General features: G+C 36.0%; 1 long non-coding RNA gene across 2 annotated transcripts in view; it reads right to left on the reverse strand.

The window, feature by feature from the left end:
- Positions 1-14,216, reverse strand: part of LOC122213564 — a 111,821-nt gene that overhangs the window by 97,240 nt on the left and 365 nt on the right. For both annotated transcript variants that reach the window (XR_006199588.1, XR_006199587.1), the window contains exon 2: positions 10,688-10,718. This is a non-coding gene — a long non-coding RNA (uncharacterized LOC122213564). The remainder of the gene's footprint in view (positions 1-10,687; positions 10,719-14,216) is intronic.

The raw sequence follows: 14,216 nt of genomic DNA on the forward strand, positions 1-14,216 counted from the left end.
GAGATCATGACCTGAGCCAAACTAAGTGTCGGTGGCTTCACTGACTCAGCCAACCAGGCGCTTCTACCCTTGTGATTTATATGAACCTCGGACAATCCAAACCACTGAGCAGTACTTGATAGATGGTCCCACTGAACTCACATGAGCATTTTCACAAAGTGGACATTTTTATTTAAGGCCACAATGTCCTTCATTTCTTTTTCAGTGAGAGAAAAGTCAAAGAACTTAAATAATAGAAATAAAAGACATTTTTGAAGATAGAAAATGGGTCAAGCCTGGGATCAGTGGTTGGGCCAGTAGCAGGAACACTTCAAAAATTTATGAACATCGTTAAAAGAATTATTCATCACGATCAGGTGGGATTTATTCCAGGGCTGCAAGGGTGGTTCAATATTTGCAAATCAATCAACGTGATACACCATATTAATAAAAGAAAGGATAAGAATCATATGGTCCTCTCAATAGATGCAGAAAAGCATTTGACAAAGTACAACATACTTTTTTTTTTATCTGGGATTTTTTATTTTAATTTATTTGTACACCTGAAACTAATATTACACCATATGTTAACTAACTGGAATTTAAAGATGTTATTTATTTATTTAATTTATTTATATTTATTTATTATGAAATTTATTGTCAAATTGGTTTCCATACAACACCCAGTGCTCATCCCAACAGGTGCTCTCCTCAATACCCATCACCATTCTTAATAAAAACCCTCTCAGTGCAGCAGGGATAGTGGGAACATACCTCAACATCATAAAGTCCATATATGAAAAACCCACAGCTAGTATGATCCTTAATGGGGAAAAATTGAGAGCTTTTCCTCTATGGACAGGAACACGACAGGGATGTCCACTTCACTGCTATTATTTAACATAGGATTGGAAGTCCTAGCTTCAGCGATCATAACAATAAAAAGAAATAAAAGCCATCCAAATCAGCAAGGAAAAAGTCAAATTCACTATTTGCAGATGACATGATATTATATAGAAAATCCAAAAGACTCTACCAAAAAATTGCTAGAACTGATACCCAAATTCAGTGAAGTGGCAGGATATAAAATTAATGTACAGAAATCTGTTGCATTTCTATGTACCAATAATGAAGCAGCACAAAGAGAAATCAAGGAATTAACCACACTTACAATTGCACCAAAAACTATAACATACCTAGGAATAACCCTAGCCAAAGAGGTAAAAGATTTGTCCTCTGAAATCTTTAAAATACTGATGAAAGAAACCAAAGAGGTAAAAAATTTGTCCTCTGAAAACTTTAAAATACTGATTAAAGAAACAAAGAAATAGAATAACATTCCATGTTCATGGATTGGAAAAACAAATATTGTTAAAATGTCTATATTATCCAAAGCAATCTACACATTTAATGCAATTCCTGTCAAAATATCACCAGAAGTTTTCACAGAGCTAGAACAATCTTTAAATTTGTATGGAAGCACAAAAGACCCCAAATAGTCAAAGTAACCTTGAAAAAGAAAAGCAAAGATGAAGACAGTATGGTATTGAGGCCCTGGGCAGCTCAATCGGTTAAGCATCAGATTCTTGATTTCAACTCAGGGCATGATCTCAAGGTTCATGGGGGCAAGCCTCATTTGGGGCTCCACAATGGCAGTATGGAGACTGCTTGGGATTCTCTCTCTCTCTCCCTGTCTCTCTGCTCCTCCTCCTCCTCTCTCTCTCTCTCTCTCTCTGTCAAAATAAATAAATAAACAAAACTTTAAAAAAAAAGACAGTATGGTACTGGTACAAAAATAGACACATGCTTCAATAGAACATAACAGATATCCCAGAAATGGACCCACAACTATATAATCAATTTATCTACAACAAAGCAGTAAAAACTTTACAACAGAAAAAAAGATAGTCCCTTCAATAAAAGGTTTTGGGAAAACTGGGCAGCTACATGTAAAAGAATGAAACTGGACCATTTTCTTATACGATACACAAAAATAAATTCAAAATGGATGAAAGACCTAAATGTGAGGCTGGAAACCATCAAAATCCTAGAGGAGTACACTGATAGCTACCTCTTTGACATTGACCATAGCAACATCTTACTAGATATAACCCCAGAGGCAAGGGAAACAAAAGCAAAAATAAACTATTGGGACTTCATCAAAATAAAAACCTTCTGCACAGCAAAGGAAACAATCAGCAAAACTAAAAGGCGACCTATGGAACAGGAGAAGATATTTACAAATGATGTATCTGATACAGAGTTAGTATCCAATATATAAAGAACTTATAAAACTCACCACCTTTTATTTTTAAAATTTTTTAATATTTATATTTTAGAGAGAGAGAGAGAGGGCAAGTGGCAGAGAGACAGAGAGAGAGGGAGACAGAATTTGAAGCAGGCTCCAGTCTCTGAGCTGTCAGCACAGAGCCCGACACGGAGCTTGAACTCACAAACCATGAGATCATGACCTGAGCCAAAGTCAGATGCTTAACTGACTGAGCCATCCAGGTGCCCCTAAAACTCATCATCTTAAATACAAATAATCCAGTTTAAAAATGGACAGAAGAGGCGTGCCTGGGTGCCTCAGTTGGTTGAGCATCTGACTCTTGATCTCAGCTCAGGTCTGGATCTCAGGGTTGTGAGTTTGAGCCCCACGTTGGTCTCCACACTGGGCATGGAGCCTACTTTAACAAAATGGACACGCCACAAATAGACATTTTTCCAAAGAAGACATACAGATGCCCACACACACATGAAAAGACGCTCAACATCACCATCATCAGGGAAATACAAATCAAAGATATATCACTTCACACCAGTCAGAATGACTAAAATTAACAACATAGTAAATAACAGGTGTTGGTGAGGATGTAGAGAAAGGGGAAATCTGTTACACTGTTGGTGAGAATGCAAACTGGTGCAGCCACTCTAGAAAACAGCATGGAGGTTCCTCACAAAGTTAAAAATAGAACCACCCTACTCCCCAGCAATTGCATTACCAGGTATTTACCCAAAGGATACAAAAATCCTAATTCAAAAGGATACATGCACCTGGATATTTATACTAGCGTTATCTGCAATAGCCAAATTATGGAAAGAGCCCAAATGTCCATCCACTGATGAATGGATAAAGAAGATGTGGCATACATACAATAGAATATTACTCAGCCATCAAAAAGAATGAAATCTTGCCATTGCAATGACATGAATGGAGCTAGAGTATTATGCTAAGCAAAATAAGTCAGAGAATGACCAATACCATATGAGTTCACTCATATGTGGAATTTAAGAAACAAAGCAAATGATCATAGAGGAAAAAAGAGAGAGACAAACCAAGAAACAGATTCTTGACTATAGAGAACAAAACAAAATGATGATTACCAGAGGGGAGGTGGGTGGAGGGATGGGTGAAATAAGTAATGAGGATTAAGGAGGGGATTTGTTGTGATGAGAACCAGGTGTTGCATATAAATGTTGAATCGCTAAATTGTACACCTGAAAATGGGATTAAAAATTATTTTTTTAATTTTTTAATATTTATATTTTAGAGAGAGAGACAGAGGGCAAGTGGCAGAGGGACAGAGAGAGAGGGAGACAGAATTACACTGTATGTTAACTAACTGGAATTTAAATACACACACACATACACAAAGATGTGATACACACACACACACACACACACACACACACACACACACACACTGGAATATTACATAGCCATGAAAAAGTATGAGGTCTTCCATTTGTGACAACATGGATGGACCTAGAGAGTATCATGCTCAGGGAAACAAGTCAGACTGAGAGAGCCAAATGCCATATGATTTCATACGTGGAATCTAAAAAACAAATGAGGGGCGCCTGGGTGGCTCAGTCGGTTAAGCAGCCGACTTCGGCTCAGGTCATGATCTCACAGTCCGTGAGTTCGAGCCCCACGTAGGGCTCTGTGCTAACAGCTAAGAGCCTGGAGCCTGTTTCAGATTCTGTGTCTCCCTCTCTCTGACCTTCCCCCGTTCATGCTCTGTCTCTCTCTGTCTCAAAAATAAATAAACGTTAAAAAAAAATTTTTTTTAAAAACAAATGAAAAAAACAATCAGAAGCAAAATCAGGCCACTACATACAGAGAACAAATGGATGGTTGCCAGACGGAACAAGGGTGATGGGATGGGCAGAACTGGTGAAGGGAAGAGGGAGATACAAGTTTCCAGTATTGGAATGAACACATCATGGAAATAAAAGATACAGCATACGGAATACAGTCAATGATGTCACAATGGCATTGTATGGTGACAGATGGTGGCTCCACTGTGGTGAGCAAAGCATCATGTCAAATCACTATGTTGTATCCCTGAAACTTATGTAATGTTGTGTGTCAACTGTACTCAAACAAAGAAAAAGAAAGAAAAATATAACCTTAATTTTAAGTCAGTGTTGTTTTGGGATTTTTCTGTTACCTGGAGTTTACCTGTTACATGAATCCTAATTTAAAAATATCTCAATTTAAAACTGCAATACCATAACTTCTCCAGACCAATGCCTGGATTTCAGTTTATACATGTGATTACATTTTTATTGTATCTCTTCTATGGATATCTCCAACTCCTGTTCTGGGATATGTTTTCCAGTTTTAGAGTTAATCAGAGAGAAGTTTCTCAGCTTTTCTTGTTACTATTGCATCAAGCCCTCCCACTTTATTTTTCTAAACCAAACATTAAAGCTTCTCACTATATGCCATCTGTGAATTCTCCTTAGATTTCTTGCAACTATGTGTTTTCATAGTTTTGTAGCTATGTTATTAGATGCAAAAAAAGTGTTCACGAAGGTTATGTGGGGCTTTTTGTGAGTTATAAACTTTATTTGATACGAATATAACAACCCCACTGTTCCTTATGTCACTTCGTTTTTTTTTTTTTTTTTTTTTTTACTTCTTATAGAGTTAGCTGCCAGTGCTCACCTACTCTTCCCCTTTCTACACCTGCTTCAGGAAGCTGAGCAATACCGAGCAGCCAGTGGGGAAACTGCCAGTAAATCAGTACATAGAAAAAGTGGTCAGAGCATTTATTGCCGTGGGCCCCTCCCCACAAGGTCACTAAAAACCTGATCAGAGCTCAAGATCCTGTCAGGTGTCCTCTCCACTCCACTCTCCCTGACTATCTTTAGGTCCTAGTAACCACTCCCTCCCTTCACCAGGGTTAGGTCTCAATGGACTCCCAGGGTGTTGTGGTTTCTCTCTACTTTGTCCTCACATTTGCGGAGTCCATTTATAAATCCTTCTCAAATTATCCTAATTTGACTGTGACATCTGTTTCCTCCTGGGACTCTGAGTGACAGAATTAATTGGTGCTGGGAGTGACCCCACAAAACATAACCTCAAAATAGAATTCCAGATGACATTCACTTGTGTATTTAAGGATAACTTTCTTGCTGCGGTGTTGGAGGCAGGGCCAGGACTAGAATGGAGCACCAGGAGCATAAAACTTAAGGAGACGCTCACTTTTAGGACCAGGCTGATTGTGACTCACCCTAAATGTCTCCTGTGCTTCCCCCCTAGTCCCACCCCTATCATGGAAAAGAGTGGGGGGTGGCAGGCATAAACCCCAAGTAATTCATTGCATGCTATGGTATCAAAATGACTCAAATTATCATCAGTGGAAGTTTGGGGTTAATTGAACAAGAAAGACATTAGACTGAGGTGGTTCTAATGCCATACCGGCCTTCATAAGCAAATCAAAATCTAAACCCGTAAATACCTTAACGCTGTGAAATCAAAACACTAAGGCCAACCAATCACAAACAGTCAAGTAGGCTTTAAGCCATGACCAATCAAACAATTTCCTTTCTTTACTTCCACATTTTCTCTATCTGAGTCTTTCTTCTCTGCTGCCTGTGGGTGGAGAGCTATTAACTACCTCTGCTTTGGAATTGCTGGCTTCTAATCAATTTTGTTAAATACATTGTTTAAAAATCTTAATATGTTCAGGTTTATCTTGTAACAAGATGATTCCAGGTGAAGGGGAAGGTATTGGGAAATCTAGTGGCTTGGGTACTTAAGTCATTATGATGACAATAATGATCATAAAGATAGTGGAGTCTCTTGGCATCTTTGTTTTTTTAATGTTTTTATTTGTTTTTATGGCAGAGAGAGCATGATGGGGGAAGAAGCAGAGAGAGAGAGGAGGACAGAGGATCCGAAGCAGGCTCAGTGCTGACACAGCTAGTCGCTTGGCATCTTTTGATGCCAGAAAATAGAGAAATGAAAAGCTATGTATCAGCAACAAAGAACACATACAGAGAACTAAAACGCCTCCAAGACAGCTTTGAGGAGTGCTTCTTCTCCTTCAGAAGTCACTCCCAAAGGACCAAGGCCAGGATCTAACTATAATAATTACACCTCTGGGGGCGCCTGGGTGGCTCAGTCGGTTAAGCATCCGACTTCGGCTCAGGTCATGATCTTGCAGTCCGTGAGTTCGAGCCCCGCGTCAGGCTCTGTGCTGACAGCTCAGAGCCTGGGGCCTGTTTCAGATTCTGTGTTTCCCTCTCTCTCTGACCCTCCCTCGTTCATGCTATCTCTCCCTGTCTCAAAAATAAATAAACGTTAAAAAAATTTAAAAAAAAATTATACCTCTGGATCTTTCCACTCATCAAGGGCATTGATGGGGAATGAGGTAGATCCTGAGTTAAGAAATTGGGGCATTTGGGCATATATGGATGAGGCTGGAAATTTTTTTAATACCAGAATTCTAATCTCTTTTAACTTTTTAAAAATTTTATTTTAGAGAGAGAGAGAGCACGCGCAAGCAGGGGGAAAAGGCAGAGGGAGAGAGAGAGAACCTCAAGCAGAGATCAAGCACTGATGGGGCTTGATCCCACAACCCTGGGATCATGACCTGAGCTGAAATCAAGAGTTGGATGCTCAAGTGACTAAGCCACCCAGGTGCCTCCTAATCTTTTATCAGGGGAGACAACTCTTCCCCACTGTTGAAGGAAAAAGCCCACTTCAATGAACCAACTACAGAAAATACTCTATCAATTATCTATAATAAAAGTAATACACATATGCTTATCACTCCCATTTTCTTGGCTAGTATGCTTTGAAATTTTTTTCCAGTTCATTATAATAAGATACCATTACACCATACAGTGTAGCATTTTTTCATTGATTCAACAAATGTTACTGGGCATTTACTATGTTTTTAGGCTACAACAGTAGACGAAACCTATGAGAATCCCTGCCTCATCCATTTTACATTTCTTTCAAAATCATAAGACTTTCTGTTTCATAGTTATTTAGACCAGTTCTATAGATAAGTGCCTTAATTACACACAGCCCCTCATTTCCTATAACTGTTTCCTCATTCATGTGCTGTCGTTTTTCTTTTTGATTCTTCACCCAATTTTGGGGTTATGTCATTTAGTTGGTTTGTATTGAATAGTAGCAAGATAAGCCACTCCAAAATGTGCTTCTTTGGCATAAGGATTATTTTGAGCTGAATATTTTGAGAAAATGCAGGCACAGAGGAACTCTGAAAAGAGAGTAGAAGTTACTCTTTTGTAAAGGAGACATACATTTATAAATGAAATCTCCATTTGTAAGTGTTTCCCACTCTCCTAGGAGGAGGAAGTCTACTCTAAATCACAAAAGAATGTTGTGAATAGGGAAGGAACTACTTAAATCCCCACAGCCAACCTTTCTCATAACTTCCTAGAACTGTCCTCCAGCCTTCCCCAACACCTTTCTTTTGTTTTTATTTGGAGATTGTATTTAAGGTAGTGTCTTGGGGCCTTCTTGGGGAGTTATTCAGTTTTTTTGGGTATCAATCGTGTAAAGTATATATGTTATTAAACTTCTATTCACTTTTTTTCTTGTTAATCTATCTTTTATTACAGCAGTTCTCTGCCAAGAACTCATAATTATTTTAAATTATTTATATAATAAATATAAACAAATATATATATTATATATATATATATAATTTTATTTTATTTCCCTACAACATGTTTGGGCTTATGTTGCTTGTTTCTTTAGGAAAGGTTCTAGAGGACCTTTCCAGAGGACTTCCACATAAGAGTATGTCTTCCTATTGTTTTTACAATAAATAATTACTGAGCAGAAAGGAAATCATTTTCTGAAATTTTTTATGTTTTCAAATGTTACTTGAAAAATCTCAGTCCAGTCTGATGGATTTTCTTATAAGGTGACTTCTTCTGCTTGGTTACATGTAGAATTTTTTTCCTCTTTTGAGTAATTTCATTGGGAAGATAGAAAAAAACAGTAAGTCCAGCTTTGTTCTTCCTCAAGATTGCTTGGGCTATTCAGGGTCTTTTGTGGTGCTATACAAAATTTTAGGATTGTTTGTTCTAGTTCTGTGAAAAATACTATTGGTATTTTTAAGAGGGATTGCATTGAGTCTTTAAATTGCTTTGAGTAGCATGGACATTTTAAGATTATTAATTCTTTCAATCCATGAGCATGGTATATCTTTCCATTTGTTTTTGTTGTCTTTAATCTCTTCAATCAATGTCTTATAGTTTTCAGAGTAGAGGTCTTTTTCCTCCTTAGTTAAGTTTATTTCTAGGTATCTTACTCTTGTTAATGCAACTGCAAATGGGATTGTTTTCTTAATTTCTCTTTCTGCTACTTTGTTATTAGTGTAAAAAGATGAAGAAAAAATTTCCCAAAGCTGTCCGGGCCAGATCTATTCTATAAATCTTCTAGGAAGAAATTAGGTTTAACTAAGTCTAATAAACCTAATGGAATTAAACATATCTTCTGAGAAACTAAATATTCATCCAATAAGTTGACTATCAATTATTATTCAGATGATCTTTATCTAAACATTCTTTTTTTCTCTTATCTAATCTAAGGATGATGATGATGGCTGTTTAACCATTCTCTTTTCTTATAGGACTCACTACTAAGAGTAAATCTTTGATATATTTAGGTCACTTCTTTTAAGGCAAATTAAATAAAAGTTTAAGAGCTACATATAACTGAAATATCAGAAAAAAATAGCAAAAGCAAACCTAAAGCAGGTCAAAAGGATCAAAAATAAAAAGAATAAAATTAAGAATAAAAAAATTAAGGTAACAATAAAGTTGATAAATCCAAAAGCTTATAATTTGGAGAAAAAGGGAAAAATATTAAACCTAACTTCTCCAGAATTCTTTAGTGAAAATAGAACTCATTCAGAAAGGATTACATAGGAAGAGACTCATGTGCTCTTTTACAAAAAAATTCCAGTGCTAGAAATCTATCCTTAAAAAAAAAAAAAATGAGAGGTGTCAAAAAGATTAATGCGCAAGAATATGCATTTCAATACTATTTATAAAACATAGGGAAAAATTGGAAGCAACTGAAATGTTCCACAGGAGTGGAATTCATTTTTTCATCAATAAATATTTCTTTAGTATTTATTGTGTATTAGGAAATGCTGTGTAGGGAACTAATCAAGTAAATGCATTATGATAAATGATTGAACCTATTATACAATCACTGAAATTGATTTAGTAATTTATCAATATGTATTAAAAACAAATAAATTGCTTCACCCAACGATCCTATTTTGAGAAATATACCTCAAAGAAATAATTAGAATAAATGTGAAACAAAGGTTTATATAAAAAGATCTTTACTTATTGTAGCAAAAATGTATACTTTCTACTTATCGTTGTAAAAATGTGTCTATGATAAGGGATTGTAACACACTTCCATATACAAAAATAGAAGATTTTTTAATAGCGTATAATTCATTTTGTGTTAGTTTTTTATATGGTATGAGAAAGAAGTTCAAGTTCATTCTAGTGTGTGTGAATGTCCAGTTGTTCCAGCACCATTTATTGAAAAATCTATGTTTTCTAAATGGATTATTTTAATACCCTTTTTGAAAATTAACTGATCATCAATTTACAAATTGATTTCTGGAGTCTCAGTTCCGTTCCATTTATCTACGTGTCTATCCTTATGTCAGTACCACACTGTCTTGATTGTTAGCCTAAATATAAGAGCTAAAAGTATAAAAATGTTAGAAGAAAACCTAGGGATAAATTTTTGTGATCTTGGATTTGGCAAAGCCTTTTTAGATATGACACCAAAATTTCCAGCAGCAACAACAACAAAATAGGTAAATTTTTTTTTTTTTTAAACTAAGTGTAAAAATATTTGTGGGGCGCTTGGGTGGCTCAGTCCGTTAAGCGACCGACTTCAGCTCAGGTCATGATCTCACAGTTCATGAGTTCAAGCCCGGCATCAGGCTCTGTGCTGACAGCTTAGAGCCTGGAGCCTGCTTCAAATTCTATGTTTCCCTCTCTCTCTGCTCCTCTCCTGCTCATGCTCTGTCTCTCCTTCAAAAATAAATAAAAACATTAAAAAAAATTTAAAAAAAACTAAAAATATTTGTGTTACAATGGACACATCAAGAAAGGGAAAAGATAACTCACAGAATGGGAAAATATATTTGTAAATCATATATGAGATAAGACCTTGTATCCAGAATATATAAGAAAACTTTCATGACTCAATAATAAAAAAGACAATCTAATTAAAGATAGGCAAAATATCTTAGAGACATTTTTTTCCAAAGGACATATACAAATGGTCAATAAGCACCTGAAAAAATGCTCAGCATCATTACCTATCAGGGAAGTGCAAATCAAACCGTACATATCCACTAGGATGGCTATAACAAAAATGAGAGATACACAGAGTTACCACATGACCCAGCAATTTCACTCTTAGGTATCTACAAGAGAAATGAAAAATATATGTTCACACAAAAACTTATCCACAAGTATTCATATCAGCATGATTCTTAATAGCCAAAAAAAAATGAAAACCACCCAAATTCGTATTAGTTGATGAAAGGATAAGGAAAATATGGTACATCCATACAATGGAATATCATTCATCAATAAGAAGAAAAGAAGTACAGCTACAATATGGATGAACTTTGAAAACATCATGCTAAGTAAAAAAAGTCCATCATAAGAGACCATGTAATGTATAATTCCATTTATATGAAAGGTCCAGAATAGACAAGCCCGGAGAGACAAAAAGTGGATTCGTAACTGCATAGGTCTGGTAGGATTGGGAGCAAACGGCTGATGGCCGTTCCAACATACCAGGTTTCTTTTTTGCTTCGTAAAACTGCTCTATACCTATAGACTGTGGTGATGGCTCCACAACTCTATAAATGCACTAAAAACCACTGAATTGGTATATTTTACATGGGTCAATTGTATAGTGTGTGAATTATATCTGAATAAAGCTGTTTAAAATATAAACGAGACATTTCTAACAAAGAGTAGAAGAAATTGCCAATCTCCTCTCAGCAATTATTTAAAACAGGGACTTGACAATTAATGAATTTTATGCATTTTTTTTTTTGTCATGAAGAAGCACAGACTGGACCGAGCTTTAGTAGCCTTCTCCATTCCATGTTCCAGTACTTACTAATTTGACTTGACTTTTAACAGGAGTGGTTTTTGTTTTGTTTTGTTTTGTTTTTTTGCTGTCCCAGCTACATGTTCTTTAATACACTTTTAAAAATGGTCATAACGTAGCATGGGAGGGGTGCCTAGGTGGTTCTGTCAGTTAAGCATCTGACTTCGGCTCTAGTCATGATCTGGCAGTTCATGGATTCAATCCCCATGTCAGGCTCTGTGCTGACAGCTCTGAGCCTGGAGCCTGCTTCAGATTCTGTCTCCCTCTCTCTGCCCCTCCCCCGTTTGTGATCTGTCTCTCTCTCTCTCTCTCTCAAAAATAAATAACTTAAAAAAAGAAAGTAATGTGGGGAAATGTTCATAGTGATGGTATCTTCTGGATGATGGAGTTGTTCTTTCTAAATTTTCCTGATTTTCCATTTAGAGCAGCATGTATTATTTTGTAATCAGTAAAAACATTTAAGTTATTTCACAATTTCATAATAGTAGAGATAGAATTCGTCATGGCTTCCCAAGGAAGTCTTCTGTATCTAGGAAGCCCAGAGAGCAATCTGTCCTCTCCATATTCCTATCACAATATTAAACATGGCCATTAGCATGGGCTGTCTTGATCTGAAGGAGTCACCTCAAAATAAAAGCTGCTTTGCCCTGAGGATTATTTTGAACTGAGGGCAAGTGAGAATCAACAGGTGCAGGAAGAGTTCTCTACCTTCCCCTTATCTGCCTGAAAGCAGTACATAAATTTCTCTTTGAGGGAGGGAGGGTTGGCCCCAACCTTCACCTAGAAGACTCTTAGTATTGAAGACAAGAAGTAAATATCACGATGGGTTTGCATCAACAGACCTTACTAAATAGTCCTTATATTCCATTAATTCCACCATTCATTTACTAGTCCTTTTCCCACCACTTGTCATCCCTTGAAGCCCAAGACCTCTTTCTTTTGTCAAAAGGGTATATGAGTTGCTGAGTCTGACCACTTCTTTGAGTTTCATTTCTTTCCTGTGAACTCCTGTGCATGTAAATATTAATAAAAATTGCGGACTTTTAGACCTATTAATCTGTCTTTTGTTAACTTAATTTGCAGGGTTCCAAAAATAAGAGGGTAGAAGAAAAGTTTTTCTTTTCAGGCAGTTTCTTGTGTTTTTCTCAAATTTGTTTACATTTAGTTTTATTTGCATAAAAATGTTTTAAGAAAGAAAATTTCATCCACACTGGTTTTTAATGACTTTTATTTGTCTAGGATTCTATAAAATTCATTACGTTTTTATGTGTGCATTTTCTCCTTCAACTAGATTCCAAGATTGAGGGAAAGACTATGTCACAAAATAATATGGATGCTCTAATTTCTCTAAAAGAGTCCTTTACACAGTGTAGGTAATCAATATGCAATTTTTAGACCCTTCTACTATAAAACATTTTTTAGTAATAAAAAAGCATGTATTGAAAGTTGCTTTACATAAATATCGTTACCAACTATTTTGTTCTAGATATTTATAGCTCCTTTCACTCTATGCTATATCACTGCTTATAAATCACCATTTGGTTTTTATACCTTAATTTTAAATTGCCTTTGAATTTTTGATTTTTTATAAAAGTCATCCTATATTCTAAAAAAAAAAAAGACACACAAATTGCAAATGTGTTTTCATTTATGGTATGTCTTTCTTGTATCTTATCTTTCCATATCTCATTTACCCAAGCTTGGATTTGAGTAGATTTTTCTGATTTCTTTAGCAGCATTTTACAACTATTAAAACTGAAAGCAAACTTTCTTTTTAAAGTTAAACAATGATCTTATGGAATGTATTTAATAGTAATCAAATATCCTTAAGCAAACATTCCTCATAATTAAAATGTGCTGTTCTAACTCTTAACTGTCCTTGGGCAAACCCACCACATATGAAAAAGATTATCTTCCATTCTGCCTTCCCACTGATCATTTGGTGAGATGAGGGTCCATGAGAGGTAATTCTACCCTCAATCACTTGGCTGAGTAGAAAGGGCAACTCTTATATATATATAAATAAATAAATATATATATATATATATATATATATATATATATATATATATATAATGGAATGTTTTTGATCATCTCTTTCTCACTTCTCTTCTTACTTTCCCTTGTGACCCCACTCCACCAGTCGATCTCCATCTATCCCTTCTTTCAAACTATCACCAAATCAAGAGTCAATCATAGTACTTGTCTGTGTGAATGTTTTTAATGGACTCTCAGGGCCTGGATAAAGACCACTGTGAAAACTGAAAGAAGGTATGTGGTGAAGAAGAAGATATGAACTAGCAGCTGGCTTGTCAAGATGCTATTTGCCTTGCTGCAGTCATCACTTCCATGGTGGGGCTTCATTTGAATTAATTTTGCCAGTTGCTCAAAGTTCAAGGCTCACTAAAGTGACACAGAAATGTGAACAACAGTACCAGTGTATTTAACTACAATGAGAAATTTAACTAGCAAAAGGACTGGCTATTCTGACCAGCTCAAGGCTGAATTCTTAGAGAGAAATGTGTGAGGAAACTATCATAAGTGAAATTACGTCACTTAGAATCAGGGCAAGAAGTGGTATGTTTTTCGTACCTGTTGGCATTAGGCTTGATGTTTCAGTAACAGACTCCTAATGTACATTGAATTCTTATATTGCCTAATGGATCACTAAATAGCCATTCTTCAAACAGACCCATCCCTTCTTTATATATGCCATTATTATTGATAGGAGAAGAGACATGTTCTTACTTTACTTGCTTCCGCACTGGGAAACATTTTATCTCTAAGACACCTCTGG

Source organism: Panthera leo, chromosome A2, assembly GCF_018350215.1.
Source record: "Panthera leo isolate Ple1 chromosome A2, P.leo_Ple1_pat1.1, whole genome shotgun sequence".
Lineage (NCBI taxonomy): Eukaryota > Metazoa > Chordata > Mammalia > Carnivora > Felidae > Panthera > Panthera leo.